The 14,002-nt window shown below is 37.9% G+C and overlaps 1 protein-coding gene across 1 annotated transcript in view; it reads right to left on the bottom strand.

The window, feature by feature from the left end:
* The window catches only part of LOC143286667 (RUN domain-containing protein 1-like), a 134,254-nt gene extending 120,665 nt beyond the window's left edge, over nucleotides 1-13,589 (bottom strand). Inside the window, exon 1 of the mRNA XM_076594303.1 lies at nucleotides 13,499-13,589. The gene's annotated coding sequence lies outside the window, so the exon portion shown is untranslated. The remainder of the gene's footprint in view (nucleotides 1-13,498) is intronic.
* Between the last annotated feature and the right edge of the window lie 413 nt (nucleotides 13,590-14,002).

Genomic DNA, 14,002 nt, shown 5'->3' with positions numbered 1-14,002 from the left:
TTGCGAGACAGATAGCCGGTTATTATTCGGGTAGGCTCGCTATTTTATATGATAGAATACTACGACATCGTAAAATTCCTCTGGACAAATCTGACACACTCTGGAATATTAATCTCAACGTGCCGGCAAAAAGTATGAAGGGGGTACTGCTGTTGTTTGATGAGTATTACAATCCTAAGATCAATAAGGTTGAAGTGACGATCGAAGGTGTGCCCAATCAACTGTTTAGTCAAGGTATGCGTTCCTATCAACAATGGGATGAAATCAGAAAGTTTTTCGAACGCAAAAACGCGACCCCGAAGTAGACAAAGTGGTAAAAGATTTAGAACTAGTGGATGTCACAGTCGGCGAATATTTCACGAATAATTATGCTCTTTGGTTGGATATGCGCACCACAGATGATAATTCTCTTCACGGGAGTGGACGTCGTATCGAAAATGCGTCTGAAGGCATTACGATTCAGATTCAGAAAAAAGCTGAAATGGCAGAACCGCTAAATGCGTATGTATTTGTAATTATGGATGGACAATTAAATATAGAAGATGGAAGATTTGTCGAGGCTGTTTACTAAAGAAGCACATTCCGCAATTATTTGCGGGCAAACTGGGTGCGGTAAGACCGAATTTATTTTAGATTTATTACAAACGACATATCGTGGTGTGTTCGAGAATATTGTAATTCTATGCCCTACTCTCGAATATAATAAAGCCTATCGATCCTCAGTGTGGGTAAGAAAGGACCGCGGGGTATACACCGTTAATCCCGGTGATAAACTTCACGAATGGCTTGGGCTGTTTTTTTAAATATTTGCCGGGGAGCCAACGTTGTACATCATCGATGACTGTAGTGACTTAAAGGCTCTTACTCAAAAGAAGCAAATGTTGAGTAAACTCGCATTTTCTGGAAGACACGCGAAACAGTCTGTGTGGGTGTTGACTCAGAAATACAACTCGGTTCTTACTGACCTTCGCGAACAAACAAAATGGGTGGCTTTATTTCACTGTAAGGATAGGGACTCGTTTGATGAGTGTTTAAGAGAAAACGATGTCATTCCAACACAAAATGAACGTAAAGAGGTTAGGAAATCATTGGCAAATACCAAACACTCCAAGTTGATATTAAAAACTGATCAACCAGTTGCATATAAAATTTGCTAGTAATAACAATGCTTAACAATTTCTTAACACTGCTTAACAGTTCCTTAGCACTGGTTAGCAATTTTTTAACACTTTTAGTCGTTGGATGTGTAGTTTTTCATTATTTTAAACTTAAAAGGAGGTATATAGAATATAAGAAGATGGACCAATTACTATCCGAGGATCCCAAACGCGACAGGCTTATGGCGGTGGTCTCAGCCGGTGGAGCAAAAGAATATTTAGGGAAAGAGTTTAGTGTTGATAAAATCGAAGCGATGAAAGATGCGGATATAGACAAGCTTTATACGAGATACGAAGCGAGTTTAGGATCGATGATTACAAAATCACTCGGTAATACAATTATACAACTGTATACCAGAGCAGTTTGTATGTATCTCCCAATTGATGACCAAACAAAATTAAATAGTGATCTCGAGCAAGATCCATTCCTGGGACATGCGCTTAACAGCTTTACTTGCGAACTATATCACAGATTTGGCATGTTCTTAGCTCCGCTCACCACAGCTGTAACTACTGTTAAACATTGTCAATTTAATAAATATAATGGAGGAAGTAACGAAACCAAAGAATCAGAAGAAAGTTGAAGCGGGTCGAAAAGGTGCTGCTGCTAGAAAAGCAAAACATGAAGAACTTCTCGAAAAACTTCGAAAAGCGAAAGAAGAACAAGAAGAAGAACCATCATCGAGGAGACCAGATCACGTTTTTATCAATCCCTTGTACATCGCTGCTGCTGCTACGATGATAATAGGTTGTGGTGTTTACATATATTTTAATCGGTCGAAAAAACCACCACCACCGCCTGTGGTAACAAAACCCAACCCATTTATCATGTTTTGAACATTAATTTGAACACTATTTATAAACAACAAACAATGGCAACGCCAAATATAAACGGTAAAGAAATTGCAAACACTGTATACCACGCGGTTGTGGTCAGCGCATTGGCCGCTGGTTACTCGAGATTGACAAAATTAATATTTACGAAAGCCCCGACACCTAGACTGGCTTTTAACCTCGAAGATATCGGGATGGTCACTTTGGATATAGCCCTCGCTATGGCTACGAAGGATATGTTGGAAAAACAAGGTATTCTCCCACATGATATTTTGAAGTAATAATAATATCATCATTATAGTATGGCATCAGTAGCGTTACTCGTTGGTGGGGCAATAGTAAACGCTTTAGCATTTACCGGAAGTAGTTTTTTATTTAGTAAGCTGGGGTCTTCAGACGCGTTAGAAGAACAGAAACGACACAACAAAGCGCAAGAACAACTTCAGGCAGCGACCGCAGAATGGCAGAGAGAGAGGATTCAACGTTTAGATTATATAAATGAAAAACTAAGACAACAACAACATGCTGTGAACACGTTTAAGGATGTGGATATGGCTATGCAAGAATATTATAAAGTGATGGGGGAGCCACTACCCCCTCTTTCTCATAAACCCCAACTTTCAGATTTTTATACACCCTCAGAGGGACAAAAAGATCGAGAATACGTATTTATTATCATGACCATGGTCATTTTTGGTTTTGCGATTTCAAAATATTAAACATTTACTTTCTTAAATAAAATGGAAAAGATCTATTACAGCCCAAGCGGTTATTGGAAGGGTTATTCGGCGATTAAAAAACTCGCGAAAGCAGCCAAGGTGTCTGAGGATGAGGCTAGAAAATGGTTACAAAAACAAGCTATATGGCAAATTTATCTACCCCCTCCAAAGTATATTCCGAGAGCAAAATTTGATATTACTGTCCCAAATGAGGTTCATCAGGCTGACCTTTTATTTTTACCCTATGACAGAATCGGGCGTAAGACGTATAAGTATGCGCTGACTGTCGTTGATGTTGCGAGTCGATATAAAGAAGCCGAACCCCTAACAACGAAAGACAGCGTCGAAGTGGCGGCCGCTTTTTTACGTATTTACGACCGTAGCCCATTGAAGTTGCCCAAACTTCTTCAGGTAGATCCTGGCCGAGAGTTTATGGGTGCTGTGAACAAAATTTTTTTTAAAGTAAGGCGTGGAAAGACACACAGAAGCCAGGCTATTGTAGAAAGATTTAATCGTACGCTGGCAGAACGATTGTTTAGTCATCAATATGTGGCTGAAATGAAATCGCCGAATCGATCAACAGAATGGGTCACTAGATTACCGGCTGTTGTGGCTGCATTGAATAATGAGGTGACAAGACTTATAGGTAAGAAACCGTCGGTCGCAATAAAGGCCAAATCGGTAGAAGCCGAATCCTCTGCACCGACTAAAGATGATAAAGGAGAGTTACTGCGTGATGCGCAAGTTCGGTACTTGTATGAGCCCGGTGAGCTCGAGGGTGGAGCTCGCAAACGAGCAACGGATCCCGTTTGGTCTCTTAAAGTTTATAATATTAAGCGTATGATGCCCGGCGATCCTATTCTTTATTATTTACAAAATGGCCCATCCAGAGGGTTTGTACACGAAGAGCTTATGGTTGTTCCTCACGATACAGAAATACCATAGTGCCCGTAGGCGTAAGATGTAATACCATCATCTAGCCAATAGCGTTTGGAATCGTACGGTGAGAGTGATGTCTTCATTTGCTTGATCGTGTACATCTTGTGCTTATACGATCTGAACGTTCTCATACAATTAGTAAACTGAACAGATCGATCAATACACTCCTTATACATATCGGGTTCAATTTCATCCTTCACCACACATTTTTTTATGCCCTTAGCTTTCTTGATAACTGATCCATCATCCGCTACAACCGAATACATCTTCGAGCGCAAGCCGCAGAACTGTCGGATCGGTTTACATCCGAGCTCACTTTTCATGTATCCTGGCACTTTCTCTATCGATTTATCGTACAATCGATGATCTTTTGGAAAATTACTGCGGTCATGTACATTATCATCCATACCAGCGATAAAATCCTCGTATTCTACGTGGAGAATGAATGAATCGGTATCAGTATATAACAACCTGCATCCATATTTTTTCTTGTAGTGGTTGTAATACAAATCATACATGAGATACTTTGATAGGTCGAGAATGACCATCCCGATATAGATAGGTTTATTGAGCACAAGCTTATTTTTTTTGTAGTGAATCGCTAGAAGTTTCTCATTGATGATCATATGATCGACATAAGCCGGTTTGTTTATTAGTTTGCGTGCCTTGTCCTCTTCATCTAACTTGAATAATTTGATATTCGTTCTCATTCTGATATTTTCCATAGTTTTACCAAATACCGAGTTGTTCATTAATTTATACAGATCTTTATCAGCATCGTTAGTAGCGGCTTGTCTCAGTTTGGTGTTCATCAATATATAGGGCGCCATCCAGGGACTTTGATTAAACTTTAACACTTTTGTGATTTTAGTTACTTTCATGCCAAGTTGCGTGTATAGCTTGAGATTTCTATAGTGAACGACATAACCAACCTTATTCCATAGATTCGGAACTAATTTTCTCGTTTCCTTTCCGCGCATCTCGAGTTTTTCACGAAGGCGTCGTTGATAGGGTGAGAGGTTTTCAAGTTTTATTTCTATTTTCTCAGGAGCTGGATAATCGTTATGTTCGTCGTGTAATTCCTTAGGGTACTCGATATCACACTCCACAATATATCCCGTCTCATCATCGTCGGGGTGATTTAGAATCTTTTCGAGATTGGCATCGTTATCCCAGATAAATCCACCCGTGGGTAAAGCTTGTAACATCGCCCAACCATACAAGTTGTTCGCGTCGAGATACATGATATACGAATCCGTTTTTTCAGGCCTGTAATCTTTCATATACTTGTTATTAGCCTCCGCGTATCTTCTTACAGTCATACTGATTCCACCGCGTATTCCCGCCTCTATCATGTTATATTGTTCGATATCCGTCAACAGTTCGAGTTCTATTCCCGTACTCTTGAGTAAAGCATCCCAAGACATTCCGGGAAGCGTGTAATAATGAACAGGATCGAGATTATGAGTTCGCAAACACGTATTTCTAAAATTCTGGAACACATCGGCAAGTAACAGCACATCAGTGACTAAGTACAGATCGTTATAATCACCTAGATTCTTACATTTAAACTTCTTCCACACATTCTTGGCATGCTTGTGGTCACTTTCTGATATATCCGTGTTGTTAAGTTTACTAAAGAAATGACTTTTCATTGGTAGTTTTGTATCTTCGTATTTACTCCAATCGGTAATATATTCGTACGGAAAGACTCCTTTTCTCGTAACGAGCTTGAACTCCTCCTCATCTGTGAAATGTTCGCGCGTTAAAAACTTCTTATCATCCGGAAGGTTCTTCTTCGCAAGCTGGTCGAGACTCGAACTCAAGAATGCGAAACTATCTAAAAACTTCAACCTTCCCCAACTGAATGTGATGTACTTCTCTTTATTATTCGCGATACACGTAATTCTACCACCATCTTTGTTCGCGAGCTCCGAAATGATCGCGTGAGAGTCGTAACCTTTGAGGTTGTGAAATAATATCGGCAACACAAATTCGTCGGGTTTTATTCTCAATTTAAGATTACACGATGCATGCGCGGCACCTCTATAGTTCCCTGTGATATGGTCATGATCTCTTACTTTATCATTTGCGAGTAGTTCCCCTCTACATATCCAACAAACTCATTCGTTTTCAAACGATTCGTTATCTTTTTTGGTCATCTTTATTGGAACTGGTTTTTTCAATTCCTTGACAGTATGATAATATATTATTCGAAGTTTTTCGAGAAAATGACTGACCGCATTCTCACCACGAAATAGTTGCGGTTTGTACGCCCTTCCATCAGACCTAACATGCACAAACCCGTATGACGAGATGATGTGTTCGCTTTCTTTGATGGTATTATTCGAATCGGAATCGTCTTTTATTTCTTTACAAATCGCCTCAAAATCAGCATATATCACATCACTAACTTGCATTTGATTTTGAAAATTGGTAAATTTGATCATTTTTTGTCTTCTCCGATGGCATCTCAACGCGAGAATAGTTCTTGTGGTTGATCTGCGCGCATCGCTTAATATGTTCTTCTAAAAGTTCTGATGATGTTGTACCTGTCAAGCAATACTCACAAAAGTACATTGCTGCTTTGTGTTTGTTTGTATTACTAAGTAGTCTGTTAAAGTTCTTAATATAAGTATAATGTTGTCCACCATTTTCATTTTCTATAATAAGAAGTTTAATACGCTCCATGTTGGCGGGTTGTTTTGATATTCTTGCACGTTCAATCGTTTTATTTTTTAAATAGTATACATTAATAGCAATATTATTTTGAGTCTCAATCTTTGTAATTTGTTTTATAGGTGTAGGAAAGTCAATATTTTCAAAATTTAACCCATCATCAGAAGGATAGGCAGAAGTTAAATTAGAATTCGTTTTTGTTGGAAACTTGTGTGCACGTAAACAATGTCTTATACATTGATCATCTTTATTTTTAATATTAATCACAGCTCTTTTATTGTTTAACCACTGTGGTGATTCAATAAAGGATCCTGGAGATGTAATAGAAACTCTATTCACCCATAAACTAAAGATTCTTTTAATGAACCATCGTGAACCTTCATTTGTAAAATTTTCTATTTTTAACAAAATATGTTTTATTTGTTTTTTCAATATCTTGATCATCAACAACATCAATAATACTTTGATATTCCGATCGAAATACAGCTACAGTAGTATCATCATTTTTAATTTGAGCAAACTCCACCGTTAAAACAATATTTTGTTTGGTCAGTGGAATAGCTCTTTGGTTAATAGTATCCACTTTACTCATCATAAACGAAAGCGGATCTATTTCATTTGGAAGAGCCGCAAGTTTATAATTTTTAATAATACTACCAAACTCCTCCGTGGATTCAGCTTTATGTTGTAGTTTACGTATAATTTTAATAAGTTCATCTTTTTTCATTCTACTAAAACCACGAATTTTGAGCTTTCGTGCAATATCTTTAAGCGTAGCATTGGTCTCCCCCTCCAAAGCATCAAACCCCAGTGCTTTAATCAACTCAGTTTTATTCATAGATTCATGATTAGGAATCTCTTTTTTAGAAGCAAGATCACGGTAATACTTTTCAGAATATCGTTGCACCATTTTTACTCTCAATATGTTCTATATATAATCTTTTCTCTAATAGGATTTCACAAGCTGATCAATCTCTGAATCCAATGATAACTCCACCAAAGGGTGGAATATACCCTCGAGAATAGGCTTCAAAAGGGTCAATTTCATCATCATCATCATAAGCATAATCCTCATCCTCAGAGTCGCTTGAATGTTCTCCACAATCGGGTATAGGATCAATCTTTTTCTCCACGGGAGGAGGCTTCTCTTTTTTATACTTACATGTACAACAAATAGCATACTTCGTGTGTACATAAAGGTTGCATTTTAAACAAAGTACTGGAAGTGGCATTCCTTTTCTATGGCATTTAATATGATCTTTGCAATAGAGTCCCATGCAAGGTCGGCCGCATACTCCACTTGTTTTAACTTTGGGGTACTCGCAAATGTTACGTGGAAAAGGCATTTTTTTCTATATTTACAATATAATGTATTTCTCTAAAAGGGTGATCACAAGCCGTGCGCGCGGGTGGGAAGATCTGCGAGGCAGGCTGTGCGCGCGGGCGGGAAGATCTGCGAGGCAGGCTGTGCGCGCAGGCGGGAAGATCTGCGAGGCAGGCTGTGCGCGCGCGCGGGACCACACTCTTAGCTATTGATCCCGTCCCACACACGCCGAGTGGTCGCTAGCTTGCCAGCACGCACGCACACACACACACACACACACACACACACGCGGGGAACGGGGCGACCGTTTCGCTCTCCATACACATATTTAAGGATCGCGCGTACTCAAACTAACTAGGTCAAACGTTCATATGTGAACGGTTGACCCACCTGATACCTCCTCTCAGTACCATCCAAAAAGCTAACTAGGTCAAACATTCATATGTGAACGGTTGACCCACTTGATACCTCCTCTCCCACGAACCAGACCATTTGGCTCTCCATACACATATTTAACCATCATTTTTTTATCTAGTGATTTGGCTCTCCATACACCTTTTTAAGCCGAAAAAAAAACGATCGCGCGGGTTTTTCGTTTTTATGGTTTAAGGCGTTGTTGCGCCTTATGGACGCTTAAATGGGTTACATATAGAACCCCCATCCCTTATACTACTATGTTCAAATGTTAAATTTTAGAACATCAGTTAAGGAGCCATGATAGTGTAATGGATAAGGCAGTTTCTTCTCACCCGAACACGCAGGGTTCGAATCTGGTTAGGACTTTTTTTTCTTTTTTTTTTTAAACGCGAAGCTCTATAATAACAAATACAGAACACATTTTAACAATTAGATTTTTTTTTTTTTAAGTGTATCACAAGTGAGTCTTGCCTCTCTTGTTTTCTAGTGTTTTTACAAAAGAAGATATAAGTACTGTACCTTCTCTAAGTGCAGCTTCAAAGTCAAATGGTAAGATTTTGGATAGTGTAGATGTTTCAGTTGAAGCTATAAAAAAGAAAATTAAAACTCTGAATCCAAACAAAGCTTGTGGTCCTGATGCCATTCCTTCAAAAATACTAAAAGAGCTGTGTGAAGAGATTGCAGTCCCATTATACATACTCTTTAACAAATCAACTGAGGAGAAGACTGTGCCCATAGACTGGAAAACAGCAACAGTTATACCAATTTTCAAAAAAGGAACAAGAACAGACCCAGGGAATTACAGGCCAGTGAGCTTAACATGTATCATACGTAAATTATTAGAACCATTCATAAGAGAGGCTATTGTTAGGCATATGACTGATAATAAATTGTATGCTGAGTGCCAGCAAGGATTCCGCAAAAATAGGTCATGTGTGACTCCAACTTCTGGAAGTGATGGAGGACTTTACAAAAGAGATAGATAAGGGAGAAAACATAGATGTGTTATACTTAGACTTTCAAAAAGCATTTGACTCTGTACCACATGAAAGACTACCAAAGAAACTGGAAACATACTTGGGTGGATAAGGGACTTTCTAACAAAAAGAACTCAAACGGTTAGGACTGGTAGTTTCTTCTCTGGTAAAGCCGGTGTTATAAGTGGCATACCACAAGGTAGTATATTAGGACCTGTACTATTTACTTTATTCATAAATGATCTCCCTTGCAAACTAAAGAGTACATGTAAAATTTTTGCAGATGACACAAAATTATACAACTATCCAAAATTCTATCAGGATTTACAAAAAGATATTAAAACATTAGTAAAATGGTCAGACACATGGAATCTATATTTTAATGCTAAAAAATGTAAAGTACTTCATATTGGGAAATCAAACCCAGAGAAAGAATACATAATGAAAATCAGAGACAAAGAAATAAAAGTATCAAAATATGATGAGGAAAAAGACTTTGGTGTCACATTTGACAAAAATTTATCATTTGACAAACATGTAACAAATAGTATTAACAAAGCGAACAGAATGATTGGAATAATAAAAAGAGCATTTACATTTACAGATAAGGTTACTTTCTTACGGTTATATAAAACATTAGTTCGACCTATCCTAGAATATGGAAACACTGTATGGTACCCAACGCAAATAAAGCAGTCACAAGCCATAGAAAGGGCTCAAAGAAGAGCAACAAAGCTGGTCTATAGCATAAAAGATTATTCATATCAAGAAAGATTAAAGTACTTACAACTACCATCACTAAAAGCAAGAAGAGTAAGAGGGGACTTGATATAGATGTACAAAATAGTTAAATGGGCTTGATGATTTAAACAAAGCATGCTTTTTTTGTACTCCAAAGGTAGACACTACAAGAAACAGTACAGACAAAATATTTAAACAGTATTCCAGAACAAATCTCAGAAAGTTTACATTTAGTAACAGAGTAACAAATTATTGGAACAAATTAACAAACACTATCAAACGTGCACCCAGTATAAATACTTTTAAGAACCTCACAGATAAACACGATTGTAAAGGAGTAAATCTGAAGGGGCATAAAAAGCCAAAAATGGCTAAGTTGTATAAAACAACACCCCAAATCCTGATCCTGAAAAAATTTTCTGTACGTTATAACAATTAATACGTCACGATATGTAATATAATTGTAACAGTTAAGTAACTGAAGATCCTGAATTCCCAACTATAAAAAAAAAAATTCTATAGAATTTACTTCTTGAGTAAAGATTTTATATGTAAAAATTCAAAAGAAAATTCAACGGACAGCTCCCGTGTCGGCACCGCTTGGCGGTGCTTTTGACACTAGTGATAGGAAATTAAACTACTTCGTTTGAACCAACTACACATGTATGATATGAATCAGATTAATAACAGACATGTAAACATCAGCGAAACACGCTATAAAAATGTCTAGGTATTGTAAAAACATATTTTGCTCAAATCGGCATTGACGAATTCCAATGGCTTGAAGAAAAGATAGTTTTGTGGGGCCGAAATACTGTCAGACATCTCGTACCATCGCATGCCTATAACTTAGGTGTACACGGAAAGCGATGCATGAGAAGAAAGCTTAATCATTTACATTTTAATGCATAATCTAAATTCCACGGCGACTATATTGATTTACAGAAAACGAAGGTATTTTGTATGTTTCAACTGAGTGGATTTCGAAGATCGCGCCAAAATTCATTCACATAAATAATAATTTAAAAGAGTTAGGCTTTCTGGCCAAATGACATCATTACAGTTGAGAAGTATGATCTTTCTGTAGTCCAATAACATAAAAACTATAATCTCATCTATAAGAAAGTGGTTATAATTTAACAAATTGATGGAAAAATCATACGGCTCCTTGTAAAGGGAGATAACGTGACCGATTTACCAACTTCCTCAAAACCTCGGCGAGTCACAGAAGTCTGCTTGCTGGCCCAACAAAGATTGTAGCCAACCCGGCTACAACATTATAGCTTTTTCTTTCTTTTTTTTCTTAATAATGAGGAAATAAAACAGTTTGATTTCAATTAAACTGGTATTCTCGACTTGCGCATACATTCTTTTTTTAATAATATAAAATTAATTTTCAATCCACAACCATCTCCAATGAAATCAAAAAGAGTTTCTTAATTCTGTGTTTGTAGTAGTAGTTCAGAACGTGTTTTGTACTGATGCACACACACACACTACTCGTCACACTCCCCCCCCCCCCCCCCCCCCCCCAATGGATACAACTGAATGATAAGAATAAGAATGAATCTATTTGTGTTGGTCTGTTCCTTATAAATTATGTATAAGCATAGAACATCTATGCACCCTTTTAATTCTGCATGAAATGTCCTCTTTCAAAACAAAAATGAAAACCCATCTGTTCAATCAGACCTTCAGCTGTTTGACTGTGATAAAGCATAGCTAATTATCTGCATTCTTCCTCCTCCCACCCACTCTACTTTACCCTCTACTGAAATTATCATGTAGTGTGTGTGTCTGTGGGTGGGTGTTTGTGTGTGCATGACCAACTGTATGTACAAGAGTGTGTGTGTGTATGACATTTTTTGTGTCTTCTCTCTCTCTCTCTCTTCCTCCATATGTGTGTGTGTGTGTTTGTGTGTGTGTGTGTGTGTGTGTGTGTGATTGTTCATATCTGCAATCTGTAGTGTTGTCTTGGTGTGCATAATACATATCTGTTTTTTCATGTGCAGAGCATGCCAGAAGTGTATTATCCAACACCAAATTCTTGGACAGGCAGGTCTAGTTAACTCCTTATATGTCTTTAAGTTTCAGTCTGTTTCACACACCAAGATGCTCTCTCTCTCTCACACACACACACACACACACCAACATGCATGCACTTGATTGCATGCACGCTCATGCAAGGGCACACACACACACACACACACACACACACACAAACAGAAACACACCACTCTCTCAGTCACACACACATACACACACACACACACACTGTGCCTACTGTATAGGGTCAGTATAGTGTTTTTAAGTCCATCATAACTGGTAATTCCCTGTGTGCAAAATGAAAGAGGTGGTACAATACTACAATGGATGGAAGTTTGAACACCTGTGTGGAAAGCAACTGGTCCTGGTTTTGACAGTGAGTCAAACATTGGAAGGGATTGTCTTTCTCCCCTCAACTAATGTTTTTCTAATCTCTAAATAATGGTCTGGAGGATAGTCTTTGATCTGGTCTTGTGTAATGCCTGTACTTTCCACTTGTAATTGAACTCGAAGTGTGACAAGATAAAATAATTCTGTATTCCAATCTTCATATTATATCATAATTTCTAAATTTTCTAAACTATGTTCAAAATACACATGTTGGATTTGATGTGAAAACAAAGGAAGGAGGAAAAAAGCAACCCCCCCCCCCTCCCCCCCCCCCCCCCAAAAAAAAGCACTGTGATAACAATTTCTCTCAAGGGAAGAGCAGCTTGTATCTAATTCATACAAGTATAGCACAGTATATATACAGATAAATCCGTTGAATTTCAGTTTCAGTTTCTCAATGTGTTGCTTAGCCTTGAGTGCATAAATGTACATATTTGTATACCTATCAACAGTGGATTTCTTATAGTTCTACAAAATTTTGCCTGAGGACAAGACTCTCGCTGCCATAGGTTCTTTTTCAGTGCACCAAGTGTGGTGCTGCACAAGGGACCTTGGTTTATTCTCATCCGAACGACTTTTGTTGTTGTTGGTTCTCTTTGAAAAATATGTCTACATTCCCAGTGATGTAAACTGATTCAACAATTTGAAATTGAACAAATCTATGCAATATGAATAATTCTTATCATAAGTTTAAAAATAAAACTAACATTATATATAACTGTTGTTTAATATGAATCAAAACCAACCAGTTTCACAGCAATTTAGTACACACACTTATGCATACTGACTCTGACATCAACAGAACCAGTAAAATGACTTAAATAGTTTTAAAAGAAACACACGCACGCACACACACACACATAGATGTAGATATATATATATACATACACACACACACACACACACACAGTCTGCCTCAGAAGGCTTATGGTAAACATATCGGTTTGTGAATATTGTGCTCGTGGACTAATAAATATTGGCGACATACTGATGTTCATTTACCTTTATGCTCGACGGTAAGCGGTAAACAGTACGCAACGGAAGCCAAATATGCTGAACCACACTGTATACAGAGTTAACTCCTGTGTATACAACAGCTGTTACCGCTCACATCACATCCAACATCAGACATAACCACCTCTCAATCACAACGTCAGACTCCCCACTGTTTATTTGGCTACTGCCGAAGGGCGGAGGCACTTTCTAAAATTGTCACAGTAACATCAGTGGCGTCTTGTGCACACACATTCCCATGACTTAATTCAACACACCTACCAGAATAGCGTCACGAAAGACTTATTTCTGCTACTGGTTTCGTCTGGAGCAGGCACACAACCATCTTTCCTACACGGCCATGCCCACGCAATCAAAATACAAAGCTAAATTCATACACAATGTATTGCTACAGTTTCGTAAATAACAAGAAATAAGGTTAGGCACGCTTTTGTAGTGAAAAAAGGAATTTTTGTTGTATTTGCATCGGTTTGTATCATCGTCTACCCAAATTAATTGATTGTTTTCTTATGCAGTACAAATGTACGTAACTAGAACTTTATGGTGATACATTGATATCAAAAGTACTATTTGTGATCTATATCTCTTGCTTGTTTGTTTGTTTACTGTGATTACCTTTAAAAAAACAAAAAAAAAAACAAACGTGTGCAGTCTGTTGCATATTTTTTGTCTGCCATTGTCCACCAGTAATTACAGCCTACACTGAAACAGACAGCAATTCACCGGAGGTGTGTGTGTGTGTGTGTGTGTGTGTGCAGTTCAGTT

The sequence above is a fragment of the Babylonia areolata genome, chromosome 10 (assembly GCF_041734735.1).
Source record: "Babylonia areolata isolate BAREFJ2019XMU chromosome 10, ASM4173473v1, whole genome shotgun sequence".
In the NCBI taxonomy this organism is placed as follows: domain Eukaryota; kingdom Metazoa; phylum Mollusca; class Gastropoda; order Neogastropoda; family Buccinidae; genus Babylonia; species Babylonia areolata.
The sequence above is the reverse complement of the archived record's forward strand: the minus strand, read 5'-3'. Positions and strand labels throughout refer to the sequence as shown.